The sequence below is a fragment of the Thalassophryne amazonica genome, chromosome 20 (genome assembly GCF_902500255.1).
Source record: "Thalassophryne amazonica chromosome 20, fThaAma1.1, whole genome shotgun sequence".
Classification (NCBI taxonomy): domain Eukaryota; kingdom Metazoa; phylum Chordata; class Actinopteri; order Batrachoidiformes; family Batrachoididae; genus Thalassophryne; species Thalassophryne amazonica.
The window spans coordinates 12942097-12956703 of NC_047122.1; positions in this window are offsets into that span (position 1 = coordinate 12942097).

Here is a 14607-nt window from a genome sequence, read left to right on the forward strand (position 1 = left end):
TTAATGATAAAATGAATGATAAAAAAAATGTTTTTTCTAATGTTTTAAAATATCTCTGAATAAAATATCAGTAAAATAATCAAAACATAATTGGGGTATTCAATGTCTTACAACTGGTGTGATTTTTTTAAACAAAATGTAGTTGTCCCACACTACTGCCGTAATTTCCACCACAACACTGTATTGTCCCTTTAAACAGTTTGTATGAAAGATTGTTTGGGTAGTTTCTATGGAGATAAACAGCGACATCAGAGCACATGTATATAGCGCCAAATCACAACAAACAGTTGCCCCAAGGCACTTTATATTGTAAGGCAATGGTGTGGTGGAAATTACATTTACAAGGCCAATAGTGCCCGTAGTTAAAGAATCACCCATAAATAGAAACTGATTGACATGATCAAGGTTTTCAGGAGGGTTTCACCATAAATCTGCATTTTTCCGTGCTGTTACATTTATTCAAACCTCATCCCACATTTGTACAGCCACTATTTGTCAAAATAAATACAGAAGAGGATTTGATTATTTATATAATAGACTTGAATGAATTTCTTAGTCCCAGTCCAGATGTTGTGAAGCAAGATAGAACATTATACCTTCAGTTGGTCAAACACACTATGTCTGCCACAACACAAGATACTAGCCTGATCTTTGATGCATTTCATTTTGAAGTTAAGTTAAAAGATGGGAAATAATCAGGGGCAGTGGCGGTTCTACACTGAATTGCTCCCCGGGCAAGACCCCCTCCAAACTTTTTTCCACGAGTGGGCAGTTTGTTCTCTCCGGCGACGTTCAAACCCGTTCTTGCACCTTGTCTGTCTGCTTTCAAAGGCTGCCTGCCTCATTTGCTGGATGATCCACGGACTGCACGGGAGGAGAGCGCCTGTCCTCGATGTCCGGCCGAACACGGAGAGGATTCGGCTGCACCCAGCTGGGGATACAGCCAAACCCTCTTGGTGCGTGGCAGGACATTTCACACAATTCAGAAAAACATGCATGAATTATAGATCTGTATCTACAATATTATGAATGAGATGTCCGTTATTTGGAAGAAAGTTGAGGTGTAACTGACTTGAGTCCACGAACCGCCCCCGCCTTTCTTTCACCTTCTCCCTGCTTCTGTGCACTCTCAGACAGCAAGCAGGAGCACCTGCAGCTGTCTGCAGGGGAACCAATTTTTAGAGGGGACCGTTATCGGTTGGCGACACTGGGCCTTGTGAAAACAGGGCAGACTCCCCCAATTCACAACCCTCCAGTAACGTTGTGCGAACATTGTGTATTAGCTGGGATAAAAAAAAGAGTGGAAAAGTGAAGCGTTGTGAATCCCTTCTAGATGCACACACTGCATGCAGTGATTTATTTCTGTCACGTGGTGTTGTGTATATTATGTGCACTCTCCACTTTAGGAGCTTGTTTCTCTTTTTTTAAACAAACGCGCACGCACATGTATACACACACACACACACACACACACACGTTTGTTTAGGTTATTTGCGTTTGTTGCAGCACTCTGACATCTTGAGGCCGTCAGAAAACGCAAATAAAATGAATTTTGCACTTTCACTATTTTAAATCTTTTTTGACAGTCTCGGGGCTTATTGCGGACGTTCCCGTGCCTTTATTTTGAAATGCACTCGGTTCTGGTTTTTTTTTTTTCAGCTTTGGCCGCTGTGAAAGTAAAAATGTGTTTTTGTGAAGTGTGGCTGCAGTCAGAGATCCGCTCGTGTCTGCAGCTCGTCGTTTTTGGTTTGAACATGTAAACGTTGGAGTCAGCAGCAGACGGCAGCCTGATCAGCGTCTTTAATACGTCACTGAGCGTCATCTGGTCTGTCCACTGCGTCCGTGGACGAAGCGTGTCCGTGGGTTTGGGGCTGTCTCCACTCTGGCTCTGCAGCTTCCACTCGCATTTCCAGGAGACAGTCCTGTGAGACGGTCCTTCTCAAAGGTAAATGTTTAGTTCGTTACATTTTTAAATCGATGATTAAAAAATGCTGCATGCTCTTTTTTATAACTGAATCCTGGCGTGACGTGGGACATTCCACCTGATCCACGCTGTGAATGTTGAGACTGCGTTTTTGTGTGTGGTTCCACCCTGCGGTCCGCAGTCTGTTTCCACCAGCCGGCAACTTGTGGCTTCCCGCTGGCGTTTGGAGAGAAATCAGTGACACATCCTGGGAATGAAGCCGTGAGTGTGCGTGGGAGCGCGCGCACACGTGTGTTTGTGTGTAAACACGTCAAACTGCGGTGGAGCCGCGTACTGTCTGCAGCCAAAACCAGCATGCTCTCTGCACAAATCAACTCTGCATGTATCACCTCAACTCTGTGAAGTCTGAAATCAACTCTGCACAAATCACATCAACATCACACAAATAAACTCTGCATATATCAACTCTCCATGTATCGCTTCAACTCTGAAGTCTGCACATTGCATCAACTCTCTATCAGCTCTGCGCTTACAATTCTGCACGTCGCGTTGGTTCTCTGCAATGTAATTGTGCATTGATGAGTACACTCTGATGCACTCAAGAAGCACATATCAGTTCTCTGCACATATCGCATAAACTGCATATTCTGCATATTTTGCATCGACTCTGCGTTACATCAACTCTGTGAAAATCAACACGCAAATCACATTAACTCTGCACAAATCAACTCTCTGCACTTAGATAAACTCTGCATATATCGACTTTGAATCTATCACTTCAACTCTCTTAGGTCTGCAACTCTATTAGCTCTGCACATATCAACTTTGCATATATCGCATTAGATTTCTGCCTATATGTCAACTCTGCACTCAACTCTGCGCATGTCGCATAAACTCTGCACATAATACATAAAGTCTGCACTAAACTCTGCACATATGTCATAAACTGCACATAATGCATCAATTCTGCACATATCTCATAAACTGTGCCCATAATGCATCAACCCTGCACGTATGTCATAAACTGCACATAATGCATCGACTCTGCACATATCTCAAACTGCACATAATGCATCGACTCTGCACATATCTCAAACTGCACATAATGCATCGACTCTGCACATATCTCATAAACTGCGCACATAATGCATCGACTCTGCACATATCTCATAAACTGCACATAATGCATCAACTCTGCACGTATGTCATAAACTGCACATAATGCATCAACTCTGTATCTCATAAACTGCAGATAATGCATCAACTCTGCACATATCTCATGAACTGTACATAATGCATCAACTCTGTACATATCTCAAACTGTGCACATAATGCATCAACTCTGTAGATATATCATAAACTCTGCACATAATGCATCAACTCTGCACATCTCATAACCTCTGCACATAATTTTGCGCTTTTTTTGTGGGGTATTGTGTGTATGTCAGGTTTCGGCTCTGTTAAGGTTCCCATCATCATTTGTCCCCTTTCTTTTTTCTACTGTCTGCTCCAGTCTGGGTTTAATAGTTGTTTTATTTTTGTCACTTGTTAATTCTCAACCTAGTTTGGTTCTCATAATCCCTTTTCTGACATCATACTTTTGTCTCTGGTTTTGTTTTCTGTTTATCATTTATTTTCTGTTCTGTTATTTATGGAATTATCTGTTATTCTGTAGTCTTGGGTTTTGTTTCTGTTCTTCATTTATTCTCTGTTTAGCCTATAGTTTGTCATTTTGTTATCTTTATTACCTTTTATACTTTAGCCATTGTCAGTTCCGTTCTAGTTTTTGTCCAGCCTTTGTGATTTCCCCATTGTGTAATTAGTTGAATCACTTATTTGTTTTGTTTTTATCATATGTTGAATTATCTGTTTATTCTACTTTTGCCACTTGTGAGTTCTTGTTTGGTCTTAGCATTTATTTTCTGGTTGTTCCCTTTTCAGTTCTTATTTGTTTCTTAGTGCTATTCTTTTCCTGTTAGTATTTTATTCAGCCTTTGGTTTTTGATTTATCTTTGTTCTCGTTCATCCTCGTCCCATTTTGGTTGTTTTGTCACTTCACTCTCTTTCACCTGCTCTTGTGTCTTTGTGTCTTTCATCACTCTGGTTCTGTCTGCTTTGTGTGTTCCTTACTTCACTCTCTTGCACCTACTCTTCCCTCATCTTTCCAGAAACTTCTCCAACACGTCTCGTTACCTAATCACCACCTTCTCTATTTAAGCTGCTTCAGTTTGTCACTTCCTTGCCAGTTTGTTGAATTTGTTTCACTTATAAGCTCTTTGTCACAGTCCTGTTTTTCCAAGCTGTGTTTGGGCTTTGCTTTGTTTTTCAGAACTCGCCTTTTGCCTCAGCCCTGGTTACACTACCGAACCCTGCTTGTTGTTGGACCATGTCTTTGCCTTTCACCTGCCTGTTACTTCTGCCCCGCAAACTGCTTCCCTGTGTGCCGAACCTCAGCTCATATTAAAGACTGAGTTTTTTTTTTTTTTTTTTTTACTCTAAAGCCTTGTCTGAGAGTCTGCATGTTGTGTCTACCTGCCTTCTGTGCCAAGCCTCCTTGCACTGTGACAGTGGAACACTGAGGAGAAAAAAGAATTTTATCCGTTTTGGAATTCTATACCATGCCATACCAACTTTATTTACAAAGCACCAGTGCTGACACAAAGTGCTGTTGTGGAGGCTGAAGGATTTTCAGGCTTGTCTGTGAAAGAAAAGAGTCAAGACATTGACAGTTTGTCAAATAACAGGCTTTTTATTACGAAGCGCTCCGGACACTCTGCCAACCAGGATGTCGCGTGAAGTGTGGAGCTTTCTGAGCTCTGCTTTTAATCACGTCAGAGCAGGGGTGTGTGTGGGCAGTTACAGTGTCAGATGAATGCATCTGTTCAAACATAAACACAGTTAATCAAAAAGAACCAAGTTGTCACAAAGTCCCGACTGAATGATTATCCTTCTATCTCTAAGAATGACAGGGCTGTGATGATCAAAGGGTCCCTTTCATGAATGTTGTTTCATCATGGTGTGGGTCAGAGGTCACTTGGAGGTCTGGAAACAATGTCCCACTGTAAGACTGTCTGTTCTCCTTCTATTGTGATTGATAAGTTTTGCAGTGTCACTCAGGGATCATTTGTGTGATAAGGCAAGAGAAGGCTGAAGGAATGTCTCATCAGATACCTTCACACTAAGCATGCCTTTAGTTTTAGGTAACAAAGGTGACAGGGCTGTCGAACAGTACATTCAGTTAAAACAGAACATTTACTAAAACATGCAATATTTATCATTTTCACACTGTAGATCAAAACATTAAAACATACATTTAAGGGTGATTCTTAGACTACGGGCACTTATTATGTCCTTTGATCATATTGTGTGAAAAACAGAAAAAAGGGGAAATTTCACACTTTTATAGTTATCTTTACAATGAAAGTGTGTTAAGAAATTTGTTCTAGTAGTCTATGATGACTTTTTCACCTTTTGTCAGCATCATTATATGCAAATATTGCCATTTTGTGCTTGTCCCACACCCAGACTTTTGATCTTAATGATAAAAATGAATGATAAAAAAATGTTTTTTCTAATGTTTTAAAATATCTCTGAATAAAATATCAGTAAAATAATCAAAACATAATTGGGGTATTCAATGTCATACAACTGTTGTGATTTTTTAAAACAAAATGTAGTTGTCCCACACTACTGCCGTAATTTCCACCACAACACTGTATTGTCCCTTTAAACAGTTTGTATGAAAGATTGTTTGGGTAGTTTCTATGGAGATAAACAGCGACATCAGAGCACATGTATATAGCGCCAAATCACAACAAACAGTTGCCCCAAGGCGCTTTATATTGTAAGGCAATGGTGTGGTGGAAATTACATTTACAAGGCCAATAGTGCCTGTAGTTAAAGAATCACCCTTAAATAAATGGACAATGAAGGGGCCTCTCTGACATATGTGGAAAAAGTGAAGCACTGTGAATACTTTCTGGATGCAGAGCATCAACTCTTACAGACCCTGCAGCGGGTCAATCGCTACAAGGTCAATCAACCGCTTCTGCAGCGGCTGTACTTGAAGCTTGAAGCAATGAAGCAGTGCTCCAACCCACTGCTTCATTGGTTCATTGCTTCTCTGGTTTTCAGAAGCGACAAGCCCGCTTCTTAATCCCTCTCAAAGCCATTTAAAGATGTCAATCGTGAGTCACGTTTGTGTGGATTAAAGTTACTAACTGGGAGTCTTGTCTTGTTGCAGGAAGGAAACAAGAATCTTCCTCCGTTCCGTTTGCACAGCTCCAAACGCTGCGCGGCTCTCTGCAGAGTCAAGTTATAGTCCAGTCGGAATTAATGACTTCAAAGCGAATCGCTGTTTTAAATCAAATGACACCTCTTTCCAAACATTATAACACAGGTAACAAACTATAACAGACAAAAACCTTTTTTTTTTTTTATCCCAAAATGAGACATCCTGCGTTCTTTATGAATTACATTGATGTTGACTTGCAGTGCAGCCGGTTGCAAGAGCTCAGCTCAGAGGTATGGAGTTAGATTTATTCCATTAATGTCTGAAAGGAAATGCTTTTGAGAAAAACTAGATTTTGTTTATTTTTATTTATGTCCAGAGATCAAGGATCCAGTGACCAATTTCATATTTATTTACTTTAAGACTCAATAAAATGTTATTGACATAGAAAACCTGTAAAGCCTACTTTTAGTACACAGAAAATTCACAGGAGGTATTGATAAGGGAGTCGATAAGGAATCGTATCAATAAGTGGAATCGATAATGGCATCGATAGATAAAATCTTATCAATACCCATCCCTGTTTGAACTAATATTATTTATGTTAAAATGTGTTATGCCAAAGACATTTAAAAACACACAGAGATGTTTAAAAAACGATGTTTAAAATATGACAAAAGGTAAAAATAGAAGAATAGAAGGTTCTTTAAAAACATGTTTAAAATGTTTACAAAGGCTGTAAAATGTGTAAATGCGTAGACAGTTCCTTAAAAACACACAAATACTTTTAAATGTGTTTAAGATGTGTAAAAGAATAAAAAGAAACACACAAAGATCTTAAAATTGTGTGTCGTGGGGGGGCAGCGATTAGTTTGTTCTCGGGGGGAGCTTACTCTCCCACACTGCTTTCTTTTCAATGCACAACACGTCTGTTTTAGGTCATGAACAGTCTTGCTGATTCATAGCTTTAAAGAAACAGCCAGCACACCCACTTTCTCTTCATGTCTGATCTGTAGCTCACAGACTGTGTAAAGGCCTTGAGTGCAGGGGCTGAGCCAGAGGGTTGAAGGGTTGGAAAGTCCCGCTCCACCAAAGCTCATTAAGAGTCCATTTTTCTAGATATTTTAGACTTTTTTAAAACCAGAATATTTATTGCATTTTCAAACTGTTACACATGGAAAAACAGATGAAATGAAAAACAAATTAAATAAAAAAATAACTAAATGAGTAAAATCAACAAATACAGGTAACAAAGAATAACAAAAAAGAACTTTTTTCCCAGGCTTTTTCTTTTCTTTTCTTTTTCTTAATCTCATATGACAATCTCTGACAGTCATGAATTGCTCTTCTTTGACAAAGTCCATAAAAGGTCCCCATATGCATTCAAAGTTTTATTCCTTACCCTTCAAAACATGTCATTTTAACCCAGTGGTAGACTCAACAACATTTGTTTTGTCCATTGAGTGATATCAAATCAAATGTATTTTATTTATATAGCGCCAAATCACAACAAACAGTTGCCCCAAGGCGCTTTATATTGTAAGGCAAGGCCATACAATAATTACGGAAAAACCCCAACGGTCAAAACGACCCCCTGTGAGCAAGCACTTGGCTACAGTGGGAAGGAAAAACTCCTTTTTAACAGGAAGAAACCTCCAGCAGAACCAGGCTCAGGGAGGGGCAGTCTTCTGCTGGGACTGGTTGGGGCTGAGGGAGAGAACCAGGAAAAAGACATGCTGTGGAGGGGAGCAGAGATCGATCACTAATGATTAAATGCAGAGTGGTGCATACAGAGCAAAAAGAGAAAGAAACAGTGCATCATGGGAACCCCCCAGCAGTCTAAGTCTATAGCAGCATAACTAAGGGATGGTTCATGGTCACCTGATCCAGCCCTAACTATAAGCTTTAGCAAAAAGGAAAGTTTTAAGCCTAATCTTAAAAGTAGAGAGGGTGTCTGTCTCCCTGATCTGAATTGGGAGCTGGTTCCACAGGAGAGGAGCCTGAAAGCTGAAGGCTCTGCCTCCCATTCTACTCTTACAAACCCTAGGAACTACAAGTAAGCCTGCAGTCTGAGAGCGAAGCGCTCTATTGGTCCATATCACTGATTACTCCTTGGAAAAGTAACTTAGGGCCCTGTCCCACTGGCGTTTAGGGGGATTTCCGGATGGAATGAGCACAAAAGTGGCCCACATCTGCCAAACAACCGCAATAACCATGTAACATTCCTGTATGAGTCAGCCGCCATCCGAACATGTCTGTGATCATCCGCAGAGGCATGCATGTTTGCAGCCAGGATTTTTGAGCGGCTCAAAAATTCTGCTGCGGATGAGATCCGCATCACTGCCTGAACACATACTGAAGACATACGCAGGACATACACAACCAACCAACAACCAACGCGTCGTATATCACCTGTCATCCGCTGATATCCGCAACCGACGGGTTGGCGCGGCTTGGCGGTGGACCGCAACAGCGTACAAAACAGATATGACGCGTGCCCAGCACGGCCACATCACGGTCGCAAATGGTATATCGCGCATGCAGACAGAGTGGGCACGGATGAAGCGAGTGCATCACGGCCGCTGTGCCCCTCATGGGGGCGCCTCCGCGGTCGCCTTCGCTTCTGTTCCCTGTTATATCCGCTTTTCTTCCTCATGTATTCGCTGATCCACCCCGGGACATTTGTCATTTACGCCCACCTTTGTTGCGGATGCTCAGCTTTTGTCTCCTCATTTCATGCGCAAATCCTCCTAAACGCCAGTGGGACAGGGCCCTTAGTAAGTTACTTTACTGATTACTCAATTTTAAAAGTAACTAAGTTAGATTACTAGTTACTTTATTAGTTATTTATTATTATTATTTATCAGCGTTTCATCAGTCTGAACCAGATAGTGAGGCTTCTGATGAGTACATGATCTGTCTTTTATTCTGGACGAGGACGTGTCGTGTGCACAGATTCCACGGTGGGTCGGATCGCACACTTCTGTTTGCAGTTTCTCCAGGACTCAGGCGCTGTGAGCTCTGTCCCAGTGCCAAGTCCTGGAATGCAGAGATGCTCCAGCAGTGACTCGAGGTGCATTTTGTTTAAAGCGTGGAGATCGTTAGCTTTGGTTTTGTTTTGTTCCTCTTTCGTTCCATTCGCAGGCTATTCAGTGATAAAGCTTGTTTATGGAGGAGCACACCTGTGAGGAACTGAACTGTGAGGGCTTGGTTGTTCAGCTGAATGGTGAAGAGGAACACTAAGGTGTTTAGACTATAACCCTCTGGAGTCCTGGGTGTAATTGGCCGTTTTTGACTACTTTTGGTTTTACCTTTATAATTTACCTTTAAGAAGTGTTTACCTGGCCTTGTTTGTTGTCATTTTTTTCAGCACAACCTCACCTGTGTGACTTTCCAGTTTTTCATTCATTCTGACCTACTGTATGAACACAGTGATCCTAAAAGCACACAAAAAACATAAAATCCAAGTAGAAAAAGTTAAGTGTAAAAACCACAAACTTGTTTAACAAACCATTTTCATAACTTCAATTGTAAATTGTAAATTTCAAAAACATGTACAAATGTAGCAAAAAAAAAAAAAAAAAAAAAAAAAAAATTAAATACAACTATTTACATAAATGCAGGAAATGCTTCAGGCGTTTTTTTGGTACAATTATTTACAAAACAGTCAGATTTCACAAAAAGATTTAGAATTTCAAAAACACGTACAAATATAGTGCAGGAAATGCTAATGCTAAACTATTTAGAAAACCGTCAGATGTGTTTATTGCAATGGAGAGCAACACGGCCTCACAGTCTGCAAAAAGCTTAAGAGCAAGCAACATAACGACAAGATTGATTTCTTGATGAGCAAAGGTCTGTGTTTTGCATGTTTGAAACATGGTCATAGGAGTAGTAGCTGTAAACAAAGGCTTCAGTGTCAAGAATGCTCTAAACTACATCCCACACCATGACTCAAAGGAAGAAACAGCAAAGGAAAGTGGTGAACAGCATCTCTGTCAAGCACCCTTGTACAAAAAACCGAAGCCGTTGGTGTCACAGGGGCCAGTAAAGAAGATTGTGTGTTTTCGATTGTTCCGGTGTGTGTCAAGGCACAAAAGGGAACAAAGACAGTGGCAACATATGCATTTTTAATCCAGGTAGCTCAGCTACTTTTGCTACAGAGTCACTGCTAAACCAACTGAACATGAATGGATGCAATGTAAGCATCTCATTGCGAACAATGGTAAATGACTCTGTTGTGAACACATGCATTGTGACTGGTCTGGAAATCAGCAGCTTGGATGAAAACCAGTTTATTGAACTTTCTGAGGTGTAGTCACAGAAAGACATTCACATAACTAAGGACAATATCCCTCACCAAGAGGATATTGATAGTTGGCCCCACCTAAAGGAAGTGAAAATTCCCACAGTCAAAGCAGAGGTCAGATTACTCATAGGAGCAAATGTCCCCAAGGCAATGGAGCCAGTGCATTATCCATGCAGTGGTTAACAGCATGGACAATGGACCATACGCCATGAGAACAATATTAGGCTGGACAGTGAATGGACCACTCAGAGGTGGAAGCAGTATAACGGAAGCAAACACACTGACAGGAGTCACTGCAAACCGCATCTCAGTGGCTAAGCTAGATGAGCTCTGGCAGCTACAATTCAGGCAGGACTTTCCTGATGCTGGACAAAACAAAGACATTGAGATGTCAAGACATGACCATCAGTTTATTAGCATGGTGTCACAATCTGCTATGCTTAAAAATGGTTATTACAGTGTTTGCCTTCCATTCAGGAAAAAGGCTTTGTGCATGCCAAAAAAACAGAGCAGTTGCAGAGCAACATGCCTTGAACTTACGGAAAAGATTCTCTGTTGTGTTTTATGAAGAATACGTTGCATTCAGGGACGACCATCTCAAGAAAGGCTATTCGGTAATGCTCGATGGTGCTGAACACAAACCCATCGAAGGGTGAACGTGGTATTTGCTTCACAGTGGAGTCAGATGTCCAACCTGTCCAAGCAGACGCTACAGTGTTGTCTTTGACTATGGCACAAGCTTTCAAGGAACATCATTGAACCAGCAGCTACTGCAGGGGCCGGACCTAACAAGCTTGTTAGTGGGGGTCCTCCTGAGGCTTCGACAAGAGCCTGTGGCAGTTATGGCTGATATTGAGGCTATGTTCCATGGAGTCAGAGTTAGCAGCAAAGAGGCGGATCTCCTCAGGTTTCTCTGGTAGCCTGACGGGAACTATCACCTGGGCCTTGTCGAACACAAGATGTTGGTTCATATCTTCGGTGCAACATCATCACCAAGTGTTGCAACATTTGCACTTCAGAAATGTGCAACCAATTTTGCAGACACATTTGGTCAAGAAAGCCAAAACAGTAAAGAAAAATTTCTAGGTCGTCTCAAGTCAACTACTGATGAAGATACAGCAATCAGTCTCTGTGCTGATTTGATTAATACGTTGGGTAAAGGTGGATTTCAACTGACAAAATGGTTGAGTAACAGCAGGAAGGTGCTCAACTCAATCCCAGAAGAGGAAAGAGCACAAGGGTTTCAAGATCTGAACCATCCCTTAGTTATGCTGCTATAGACTTAGACTGCTGGGGGGTTCCCATAATGCACTGAGTGTTTCTTTCTCTTTTTGCTCTGTATGCACCACTCTGCATTTAATCATTAGTGTTTGATCTCTGCTCCCCTCCACAGCATGTCTTTTTCCTGGTTCTCTCCCTCAGCCCCAACCAGTCCCAGCAGAAGACTGCCCCTCCCTGAGCCTGGTTCTGCTGGAGGTTTCTTCCTGTTAAAAGGGAGTTTTTCCTTCCCACTGTAGCCAAGTGCTTGCTCACAGGGGGTCGTTTTGACCGTTGGGGTTTTTACGTAATTATTGTATGGCCTTGCCTTACAATATAAAGCGCCTTGGGGCAACTGTTTGTTGTGATTTGGCGCTATATAAATAAAATTGATTGAAATTGATTGATTGAAGATCTGGACTTGGATGAGGATAACTTGCCAATGGAGAGAACTTTGGGCATCCAGTGGTGTGCTGAATCAGATCAGTTCCAGTTCAAAGATCGACCACACAGTATGAGAGGCCTGCTTTCCCTTGTCAGTTCCATCTTTGACCCGATGGGTTTTCTGGCTCCAGTCATCCTACCTGCCAAAAGAATCCTGCAGGATTTATGTCAGCAAAAGTACAGCTGGGATGAAGACCTGCCAGACAATGTTGTTAAGAGTTGGAAAAAGAGGATCTCAAGCCTGTCACAGCTCGAGAAATGTGAAGTGGATAGATGTGTCAAGTCAAAGCAGTTTGGTGCACCAGTTTACGCTCAGCTTCATTACTTTGCTGATGCGAGTGAAGATGCCTACGGCATAACAAGCTACCTACTGTTGCGCTCTGCAGCTGGTGAATATCAGTCCAACTTGATCATGGCCAAGACGAGAGTTGCACCCTTGAAGTCTCCAACTATCCCAAGAATGGAATTGACTGCGGCCTCAGTTGCCATAAAAACAAACAAGCTTCTAAAGACGGACCTGGAGTTGGAGCTCCATGAATTGGTCTTTTGGACAGATAGCACAGCTGTGCTAAAGTATCTGAACAGTGAAAGCACCAGATTCAAAACAATTGTTGCTAATAGGATCTCAGCAATCCTGGAGCACTCACAGACATCACAGTGAAGGTACATCAGTACCAAGGGCGTAGGTTTGGTCTCAGCTTTGGTAGGGACAATACCCCCCCCCGGCCCCCCTGCCCACCACCACCACCACCTAATCCACTCATATCATTAGACGCACAAGTACAGCATAATACATAACATATGACGACATAATGCTGAATAATTTAACACTTTATTTACAATATTAAGTGTGTAGGCAAACAAACAAATAGCTTAAATAACAAAATTGCACCCAAAATCACTAATCTATTCTATAGGCCTACACCTGAGAGAACAAGACAACAAAAAAAATACTTGTGGAGCTAACAAAAAAAAAAAAAAAGTTTTTGCAACCAAGATGTATAATCTATTCTCTTCATCAATAATGCAGTTGTAGGTATCTGGCAACCTAATTTGCCAAAAAAAAAAAAAAAAAAGATTTCCAATGATATATATGGTGTATTACGGTAAACGTAAGCCTGTGATGTCATAACGCAAAGGAAAAACACGGAAGTTTCACACTAGTGCGCCGCTGAAAAAAAAACAAAAAACTAGTGCGCCGCTGATTCTCATTACCGTAAGTTCTCATATAAGCCCTCACTCTGAAAAATTTGACAGCAAGCCAACAACCCGTTCTTTCCAACAGTGCGTTCGGTGACTTTTGAAACAAGGGAAAGTATGAAAAAGAGCGCAAAAGTGACAGAAAAGTACAGAGACAGACAGCAAACATAAATGTAGTAATTTTTGAGGAAAAGGCAGGATGTTAGTGTCATTTGTGAAGGTGTGTGTGCGTGTTTGTGTGGGTGTGCAGTTTATTGTAAGTGTGGCGCACAGCATTGTTCGCAACCCCTCCCCCCCACCTTCTTGTTTTTCTGCACCGGAGCAGTGTTGCCAGATATGAAATATGAAACTATTGTACCAAAACCTCAAAATGATCGTATTTTGGGAGAAATTATCGTACACAAACAAAACGCATACAACGTAGCTATTTTAGCGGGTTTTTTTTAAATTTACAAAGAATTTTATGTCACATTTTTAAACAGTAATTATAGTAATGGGGAAACTATGGCACAAAAACAACGCAAATGCACTACCAGACTAGAAACATTTTTTTTTTCTGTGAAGTAACACAAACGTGTTAATTACCAGACTAGAATGAGTCGAATTCAACCTCGAGGTCGCTGTTGTCATCCGATGCCATGGCCACTTGTGCAGATTTTGTTGAACACAGAAAAAATGTTGACACCTCCATAAGGAACTTGAACTTTTTTTTATTTTTCTTGTATATCTCTTTGCTCTTGTGTTTTGTTCGTTTGTTATTGCATTTGTTGAAATAAAGTTTCGAAAAAAAAAAGATGGCTAGGGAATCTTCCTGTCATGGCAGAGATTGGATGGGAACTCATTACTCTGTATGAGAGGGGGCGGGCTTTCAAATGACGGTCGCCGAAAGCCAGCAGCAGCCCTGTGTGTGGTGTGTCTTTGATGCCGACTGAGTGCAACGCCTGCAAAATGATTCTTGGGTGTCAGAGAGAGATGCGTGTTTGGCCAACCAACTGAAATTATCGTACATATTGGATTTTTTCCCATTATTGATCGTACAGAGGGCACAACTATCGTACAAATACGATAATTATCGTACATCTGGCAACACTGCACCGGAGCCACCCATCCTCTGTGCTCCGGGACCTCCCACTTTACAAATGAAGCACTGCCTGACACGAGATGCACTTTGTTTACGTCCATGTGAGAAGAACGTGAGCCAATGAAATTGCAACATGGGTAACCCTGTCACTCTGGCACGTC